Genomic DNA, 9,405 nt, shown 5'->3' on the forward strand with positions numbered 1-9,405 from the left:
AGTTTAAATTAACATGTTAACCTTTCTGCTCTCATTTTCAATATTCAATATTTTTTTAAATAAAAATACATATTAGGGTTGCCTGACTCTACTGCTTGGTTTTTATACATAATACAATATTAATATAAAAAAGGCCGAACCTACATCTGTTCAGGCTAAATGAGCAGTAGTTGAACCTTTTAACATGATGGTTATCGTGAGGTTTCTGCAGAGCTAATGCTAACGAGCTAACACTACATGTGCTGCTAATGAAGGGCCTGGTGGTGGATGATGGACACAGTGAGCAACGTTTTTAGAATATCTCCATCGATGCTGAAATGTGGATTAATGTTCCATTTCTCGTTCACAGTTTTCTCCGTTTTTTGTTGTTTGCTAGCGCATGGCTATGACGTCACAGACAGGTGACACTAGCTAGTTTTTTGCTAAATAAAAGCGATATTTCTAACTGAACTCAAACACATTGGAATGATATCCTCTTCACCCACGAATCAAAGTTTTGCCTCTACCGCAACGTTTGTCGGCATCAGTCCTGTGCCGACAAACGACGAGTACCTTTGGGATCAATTGGGACGACGCGTATCCAGACAAACTCCAAATCCCACAAATTGCCAAGAGATGGTGGCAGCGCTGCAAGAAGAGTGGCAGAACATCCCCCAAAATGTACCTCCGTTTTTTGGTAAGCTCCATGTGAAAACAATGTCAAGCTGGCGTCCAGGTAAACGGTGGTTATGCCCGTTAATGACTTTTGTTACTTTTGTTACCATAATCAATGCAAGAAAACAATCCTATATATATTTTTCTCCAGACAAAAAAGTTTTCATTGACTCCGAGTGTACATTTAGAAAAACAAACGTGAGCTAAAGTCGACTATGACATGATCATTGATGATCGTATCTGTACAGGAAATATTTCCCCCTAAAAGTCTGACTTAACATGTAAACAAAGCTGTCTTCCTGAACCTTCAAATCTGCTTTATCTGCTTCTCCACAGCTTTGCTCCAGTGACACATAAGTCCCTAAACCTAAGACTACACACACACACACACACACACACACACCTCTGCTCTCTCTCCCCTGTGTGTGTGTGTGTGTACTGAGGAATCTGGGATCCAAAGCAAAAACCTCAGCTGGTTGTTTTTATTGTGGGGAGTCTCCCCCCATCTGCATCTGCACAGCTCCAGCTGCCAAAGACGTCATGTTTTCCCTCTGCCTGCCAGATCGCATCCCTCCCTCCCCACCTCATCAATGGTAAGATAATATTGGGAGGATTGGGAGGGGAGGGGGGAAGGTAAAGGAGAGCACACTGGAGACCGAGCAAGTTCCTGGGGTCAGAAGGTGTGGTCTGCACATCGAGCTTGTAAAGAAAATTAAATGTTCAGGTTCATAAAAAGGTTGGAGAAAACAGATCAGTCCATCTGCTCCGCTTTAATTCTACGAGTTTCGATAAAACATCATTGGACAGGCTCTAAATAAAACCAAATCGCCTTCAGCAAAAACAACTCGTGTTGTTTTATTTGAAATCCTAGACGACATCAGTCCTGTGCCGACAAACGACCAATCTCCCCTTTTTATATTTCTTTACCAGGTCCTGTGGTTGAACTGGAGTTTACATAAAGCAGTGCGCCCTTGCTACCGTGCAGGCAGAAAATAATTGTAGTAAAAACTCAAAGTAAATAAACAAACTAATCAGAGAAACACAATCCGAACACATGCACAGTAATAAGTTACAGTAAAAGGTCGATACAACTGCAGCAGCTGCTGGAACACGAGCCTTAATTTGGTCTGTGGAGGTGATTGAATTACCATTCCTTTGTAAGAAAATCAGAAAATCCATAAAACTCCATAAAATAAGTTTTTCACCAGAAAAACAATCATATTTAAGAAGGAAGCTGAGACGTGTCGAGGGGTGTGGGATGAAGGTGAGAGGATGACGAGGAGGGAGTTCAAACAGAGGCCAGACGTTCACAGCATGGCAGGTAAATATCCACGTTAAATAATCAAGTTTAAATTATAGGGCTGGGATTTGAACACGCTAATTGCAATGAATTAATGACAGAAAATTAATGCACTAAAAAAAAAAACAACTCCATTAATCGCTTTTTTTTCACTCCAAACAGCACAGAACCTTTTTCAATGCACGAGTTCCCGGTATACCCATAATACTGATGCACGAACTACGTTAGAACCAGATTAGTTGTTGCTGTGCTGGATGGAAAACAATGGATTACCGGAGCTCTGTTAGCCTCAGCTAGCACCTCAATACTAAACATGTAGCAGCTAGCACCTCAATGCTAAACATGTAGCAGCTAACACCTTAATGCTAACCATGTAGCAGCAAGCACCTCAATGCTACTGTAACCATGTAGCAGCTAGCACCTCAATGCTAAACATGTAGCAGCTAACACCTCAATGCTAACCACGTAGCAGCTAGCACCTCAATGCTAACCATGTAGCAGCTAGCACCTCAATGCTAAACATGTAGCATCTAGCACCTTAATGTTAAACATGTAGCAGCTAGCACCTCAATGCTAACATGTAGCAGCTAGCACATCAATGCTAACATATAGCAGCTAGCACCTTAATGTTAAACATGTAGCAGCTAACACCTCAATGCTAACATGTAGCAGCAAGCACCTCAATGCTAACCATGTAGCAGCTAGCACATCAATGCTAACATGTAGCAGCTAGCAGGGACAATGGTTCTAGTGGAGCAGACAGTGTCTCCAATCCACACTGACACTCAGACAGGGTTCAGAACCAAAATGAATAAATCCATGAGTGACAAATGAAGTCAGTGGATAAATTATTGTAGTGGACAGTCGACCACTCTGTGGTAGAGGATGTGGGCGGGGCTAGAAGAGCTGCTACAGATAGCATCGTCTGACCCAACTTATCAACTGCTATGTAGAAAAACTATTTCAAACTAAATTCATCATCTTCATCAGTTGCTCTGTTTATTTCATGGCACAGATATTTTAATATTTTTCATTTCTGTAACAAACGTTTCTAAAGCTGTTGTCTGAGGACCTTCATACTTTGGATGTTTCATTCATTAACTCTTCTTTTAGTACTGCACTAATGTTTTGGCCTGTGTGTGATTCAAATACGGCTCCTGTTTGGATTACGTAGCTTTTCATTTCCCAATCATGGTCTTAATGCTGTGGGCTCTAACGGTTCTGTCGCACCTGAAAATGAACATGTCATTGTTTTCACTCCATGCTCCGTCTCAATCTCTGCTTAGGAGAGGCGTTAGTGCTGAAATGTGTGAAATGTGAGGACAGCTTTGGCCTCGGAGCAAAAGTTAGTTTCCCCTGGAACAGGAAGTGTTTGCTCGCTCACTGTTTCAGTCTGGTTATTTTTTTGGTGCGTCACTACATACAACCTACTTATGAGTCGATGGAGCCTCCGCATTGTCCTCTATCTTGTAAACGCTGCAGCATCTGAGCTGCTACAGGAAGGTCAAATGTCATCACGCCACTGCGTTTTTTTTTAAACTTGATTTTTTTTTTCGTTTTGCAAAATGTCATTACATTCCTAATGAGTACCCCTATTTTTCTTTTAGAGAGATTGCGATGTAATACCCAATCAGGATGCTACTTGTTGGATAATGACAGATAGGGACTTTTGATTTATCTAACTGATCCAGTATCAGTTTATTGATCCTGATCCCCTTAAAAAATTTTAGAATCTTCAATGGCGTAATCATGTCTATCTTTTGGTTAAAACCTTAACAACATCTGTGAAGTAATTTTCACGTAATCCTGCTCTGAGACAAAATCCTGCACAACATTTAAAAGATATTTAAAGTGAATTACTGCTGATAATATACAATGGTGATTTTTACAAGCAGGTGCTGAACGAAGGAGTGCGTCTCCTCTCATAAATATGGGAGGCCTCTGAATAATAACATGCACACGAGGGAGTGACCACACCCACACCCACTAGACACGAGGCTCTTTCAAAGACATATATGTATAAGATCTTATCAAACACTTTCATCCTTTATGTTTTGGAAGCGATGTGTTCATGAACTCTAACTCACCCATGATGTTTGCATTTAACTGTCAAACTAATGAGAAGAAGAACAGCTTTGAAATGACAAGCATTTTGTAAATTTGTATCCATAGACACTCGTACAACAAAACACCAGAGACCACGATTGATATTCCATCTGTTTCCTGCATATTTTTCTACACACTTGTTGTGTTATTGCCAACATGTGTAGTAGGAAACAATCTGGAAAGCATTGACTGTTGTTTCCAACTGTTCACAGACGCCTCGTAACAACCGCTGGTAAACTATAAAAACTGTAAAAACGCACGCTTGCACACGGTTACTATAACCTGATGTAGGTGCCTCAGACAAAGGGCACCAGAAACATGCAGAACAGTGGCTATTAGAGCAATGACATGTGTTAAACAGGCCCAGCTTGCATTGATTTAGGATTTAATTGTTTAGGATTTAGGACCGTCGACCCGAAGTGGAGGAAAACATGTTAACAGGTGGCCAAAAATGGTTCAAAAATGGCAAAAACCTGGTTAGAAAAGAGTGTAAAGTGACTAAAATGGGCTAAAAGGAGTCAAGAGTGGCCAAGAAATGGACAAATAAAGAGGAACCAGGTGGTATGTAATGGCATATAGTAGCTTAAATGAGCAAAATGTGGCAAACAATAGTGAAAAAGGGCAAAATGTGGAACAAAAAAAGGCAAAATGTTGGGTAAAAAGGAAACAAGTGGTATTTATTTGGTTGAAAAGTGGACAGAAAACTTTTAAGAAAGGACAAAAATTGGATAAAAGTGTCAAAAAGAACTTGCAAAAATTGACAAAAAATAGAAAAAAGGGGTATTTATTGGCAAAAACAAGCTAAAGTCTCAAAAAAGTGTCAGATTGTTTTAAAAGGTGGGAAAATGGGACAAAGGAAATAGCTAAAAGGGGTTTTTATTTTAAGTCCTCCTTTTAGGGTTTTTTGGGGGGATAATAATCAAAATGACGACATAAAAAGCATTATTGATTATGTAATGACAGAAAATGTCATACATAATCAATACATGTCCCATTCTACCACTGACTGAAGGCCAAATATTAACCATAAATGACATCACTCTGCCTGTGAAACATACATGTTTCTGTCTTTGTACAAATGTGTTTGACACTGTTTTTAACCATGGTTCAGTTGTGTTATGTCGCCCCCTGCTGTCGATTTAAAGACAAAACACTCAGTAAGTAAAAGTTGAAAAACGAAGAAAAATGAAAAGAAGGGTTTTTTTTTCAGATATTAATAAGATAATATTAAATTAAATGACCCATGCATTTGTGCAATGTTTATTCAGTTAGGGATCAAATGGACCACCGGTTTTAGAAATTATTCCAACATTCCAAGTGTCTCTTAGTGTTATAATTATAGAAGCAAAACAGTACTGTAGTGTCACCAATCAGATTATTAACATAGTAATAAACTGTTCATCTATCTGTCCATTAATCGTATCCTATGGAGGTAGACGTGTGTCTGCATTAGTCAATAAAAAAAAATGTTTTAAAAAAATAATTTCAGTCAAAAAATAATAATTTCAATTAAAAGAAAATTCAATAAAAAATAAATATAAAAACATCAAAGAAAAATGCGTTTGAGCGCATTTTTGGAGGGGTTCATTTTTTTTTTTTTTTGCATTCAAACATTTTTTCATTGAAATGTTTTATTTTCTGATTGAATAGTAAAGACACAAATGCACTACCCACAATATGGCCCAAATGCAAAAAAAATCTGTTCGATCAAAAAAATGTTTTAAATTAAAAAAAAAAAATTCAATAAAAAAAAATATTTTCAATTAAAAAAAAAAAAAACATTCAATCAAAAAAGTTTACTTCAATAGAAAATAAATATTTTCAGTCAAAGAAAAAAGTGTTCAAATGCAATTATTTGGGTCTCAATTTTTTTTTGCATTTCTGGCATTTATTTATTTATTTATTTTTAAATTGAAAATGTTTTTTTGGATTGAATAATAAAGACACAAATTTACCTCCATGATATCCAACTGCAACTCTTGCAAAGTTTGTAGCTTGTTAGCTGTTAGATTTGAAACAATCATCAGCTAATCATGTATTCATTAATTGTCGTTGTATCCAAATGCATCTTGGGAAACTTGGAAATACACATCAGTGGGACCGCTCATCATCCTAATTATACTAGTATAGAGTAGACAGTATACACTCATTGAGTTTGTAGTTTATAGTATGTTAGTGTGACATTTAAAGCACAGCCTTTAAGTAGTGAGGGAAGGTAATCAATGGGATGGGATTCACCTGTGAGAGGCTCACTCTGCACTTACACACATACAGGACAGGGGGCGCTAAGCCCCACACAAACAGGCGGGAAACTGAACACAAACACACGGATTAGATTGTGATAATAATTAACAATGTAAATGAGAAAATTAAACACAAAGCAGCCAACCAGCCCCAAGTTGGCAGAAGCGTTTACCACTACACCCCCCATACTTCCCTTTAAAAAACCAATGTGGGTGAATTTATGTTTTCCAAAATAAAAATTGTCTTTTATCAACAAGCCACATCACAAACTGAGCGAGAACGTTACTAATGAAATGAAATATGTGTCAGGAAATTATACAGAATATTAAAGCATTATAAATAACATCATAGCATTGTAAATCTGTTTTTTGTTTCATGCGTTTGTGTCATTTTGTGTCATGCTATGCTAGTTTAGTGTATTTTTCTCTCATTTTATGCAATTTTGTTGTTGTGTTGTGCTTTTCTTTTGACATTTTGTGAGTTTTCTTGTCATTTTCGGTTTTTCTTGAGTGTATTTTTGTTTGTCACTTGCAATTTGGGAAAAAATTGTGTTTCAAAAATGCAGGATTTTTGAAAAATTTAGAGTTAATTGAACTAATTGAGATACAAAATGTTGTCAAGTAATAATTGATGTTTTTTCTGTTATTTTAATTTCTCTTTAGGGCCGAACTGGATGCTCTAAAGGGCCAAATTTGGCCCCCGGGCCTTGAGTTTGACACAGTTCTCTATTGTAAAAAAACCTCCTTCAAAATAAAAGCATGAGGTTTTTTTTAATCCGACTTTCTTTCAAAAAGTAAGGAAGTGGGTGTGGCTTCGCCAGGCTAGCGAAAACGGTTCCACGAACCAATGTTGGTTACCGACAGATTGAGCAACACTGCGGATCGATTGTTGATTTGCACAACGAATAAAAAAAAATAATAAAATAGAAGCTACTTTTTTGGTTCAGTGTGTTTTAGTATCAAATCATGTTCATTTTGTATCTGAACGCGTTAGTTTAAAGCAACAGTAACAAAGTGAATGATTCTGCACAAACACGTTGATCTGAACCCGGAAGTGAGCTCCGGTGAAGCCTTGAAACCCTGCGGCTGTTTGTAAACATGCGTCACGAGCACGTGATTCCGTCGACGCACTTTCCCGCGCCGTCCAATCAGAAAACGGGGGTGTGCGCGTGTGGGCGTGGCTGGGAGGTCGTGTTGCTGTGAAAATGTCGATGGTTTTGGACCAGTGGGGCTGTTGTCAGGCCTGGGGGGCGGTGGAGGAGGTGGTGGGGCTCTGTGGACCCCCGGGGGGAGGCAGGAAGAGCGTGAGAGGCTCGTGCTGACGGTCAGTCTCGTGGGAAGCTGTCTCCACTTCCACGCGGAGTGCGTGCGTGCATGGCGGAAGGAAAGAAAGGCTGAGGCAGGTTAAGTAACACTTTTTAATTAATGTCTCCCTCATTTTTTAATCATCCATAAGATAATATTTCATCTTCTAAACGTCAACAAAAACGATATATTTAATTTTTTATTGTAAAAACGACTTTTATTCCTACCGCATTATCCTGTTGTTGTTGTTGTTGTTGTTGTTGTTGTGATGCAATGCGCTGGTTTTTTTGTTTTTTTTTTACCTGGACAATCTTAGCTTATAAAATCGCGTCCGTGCGTGTGTTTGTGGCCCAGTTTATTCCCCTGGAGACGATGCGCGCGAGGCCCGCGGAGTTGGGAGGGATGGAGAAGTGCGTGCGCGTGCGTGTGCGTGTGTGGATGCTCGCTGCGTGAGGATGTTGCGCACTTCAATTTACATCGGGAGTGAGTGGTCCTGCATCCACTGCGTAGTCCTCCACACAAACAGGTAGATAACTTTCAATTTCTGCTTCTTTTTTCACCTAATCTCAGACCTTAAAGTCTATATTCTTATTCTTATTATTAATATTATTACTATATTTAATTTGTAATTTATTAAAACTACGCATCTAAACTAAAGTAAATGCTTATAATTAGATTTATGGGAATATAAAGTTGAAATTAACTGGATTAAAAAGGAAATAAATAATAAGTGGTAGATTAAACTTAGTTTTTATTTATGTTGTTTTTTATTACTCTAAATGATCTCATGACAGTTATTTCCTAAGTGCGACATGTTTATTAAATAACCTAATGATGCAAGTATCTGTGAGATTATATAAGGTTTATTTCCTTTGTTCATTTAAAAAAAAAAAAAAAAAAGGTTTATTAATAATTGTTTTTCTTCTTCTGAATCTAATACTTCTTCCATAAAATCAACGTTAAAAATAAAATACTAAAAATGTGTTTTTTGTTGATCATAACCGTGCACGCGGTTCGTGCCTGCGCCTTGACTCAGCTCCATCCATCCAGAGGTTTCTGTGTCATACGCACTTTTTATTTCTGATGTAAACAAAGCCTTCAGAGGTAATACCGACAGTGACCGCACGATGGCGCATCTGAGCTTGTTTTTCTTTATGCACAGGATGAAACAACAAAGCAGCTTCACTGAGTCACAGATTGTTTTGGAGTTTTGATGAACACGTGTTTTAATTTTAGTTTTATTAGCTGTTGAAGGAGGTGTTATTTCTGCTGTTCATCAGGAATAATGTGATGATTTATCACAATGACTAGTTTTTGATATTATGATCAACATTCATATAGCATTGATATAGGGAAAAAAAAATTTTTTTTGTATTTTGTGTCTTTTTATCATTGATTTCTGTGTTTAGGTGTGATTTTATGCTAGTTTGATGTATTTCTCTCATTTTTGTTGATATTTTGAGGTAATTTTGTGTATTTTCTTTTCATTTGGGGTTTTTTCTTGTTGATTTTTCTGCATTTTGTCTATTTTTGTTGTAATTGAGTCTTTTCGATGTCCTTTTTCTGTTAATGTGTTGTTGTTTTGTGTGTTTTTGTTGTCATTTTTTAATTTTCTGTCATTTTGTATCTTTATCTCTCAATTTTTGTGGGTTTTTTTGGTGTGTTTTATGAGTCATTTTGTATATTTTTGTTGTGTGGAATATTTTTTGTGTAGACCCACAAAGTAAATTACTTCAAAAACACACAAAATGGTAGAAAAATACACATTAAACTTTAAAAGTACACAAAATGGCAAAT

The sequence above is a fragment of the Gouania willdenowi genome, chromosome 7 (assembly GCF_900634775.1).
Source record: "Gouania willdenowi chromosome 7, fGouWil2.1, whole genome shotgun sequence".
NCBI classification, from domain to species: Eukaryota; Metazoa; Chordata; class Actinopteri; order Blenniiformes; family Gobiesocidae; genus Gouania; species Gouania willdenowi.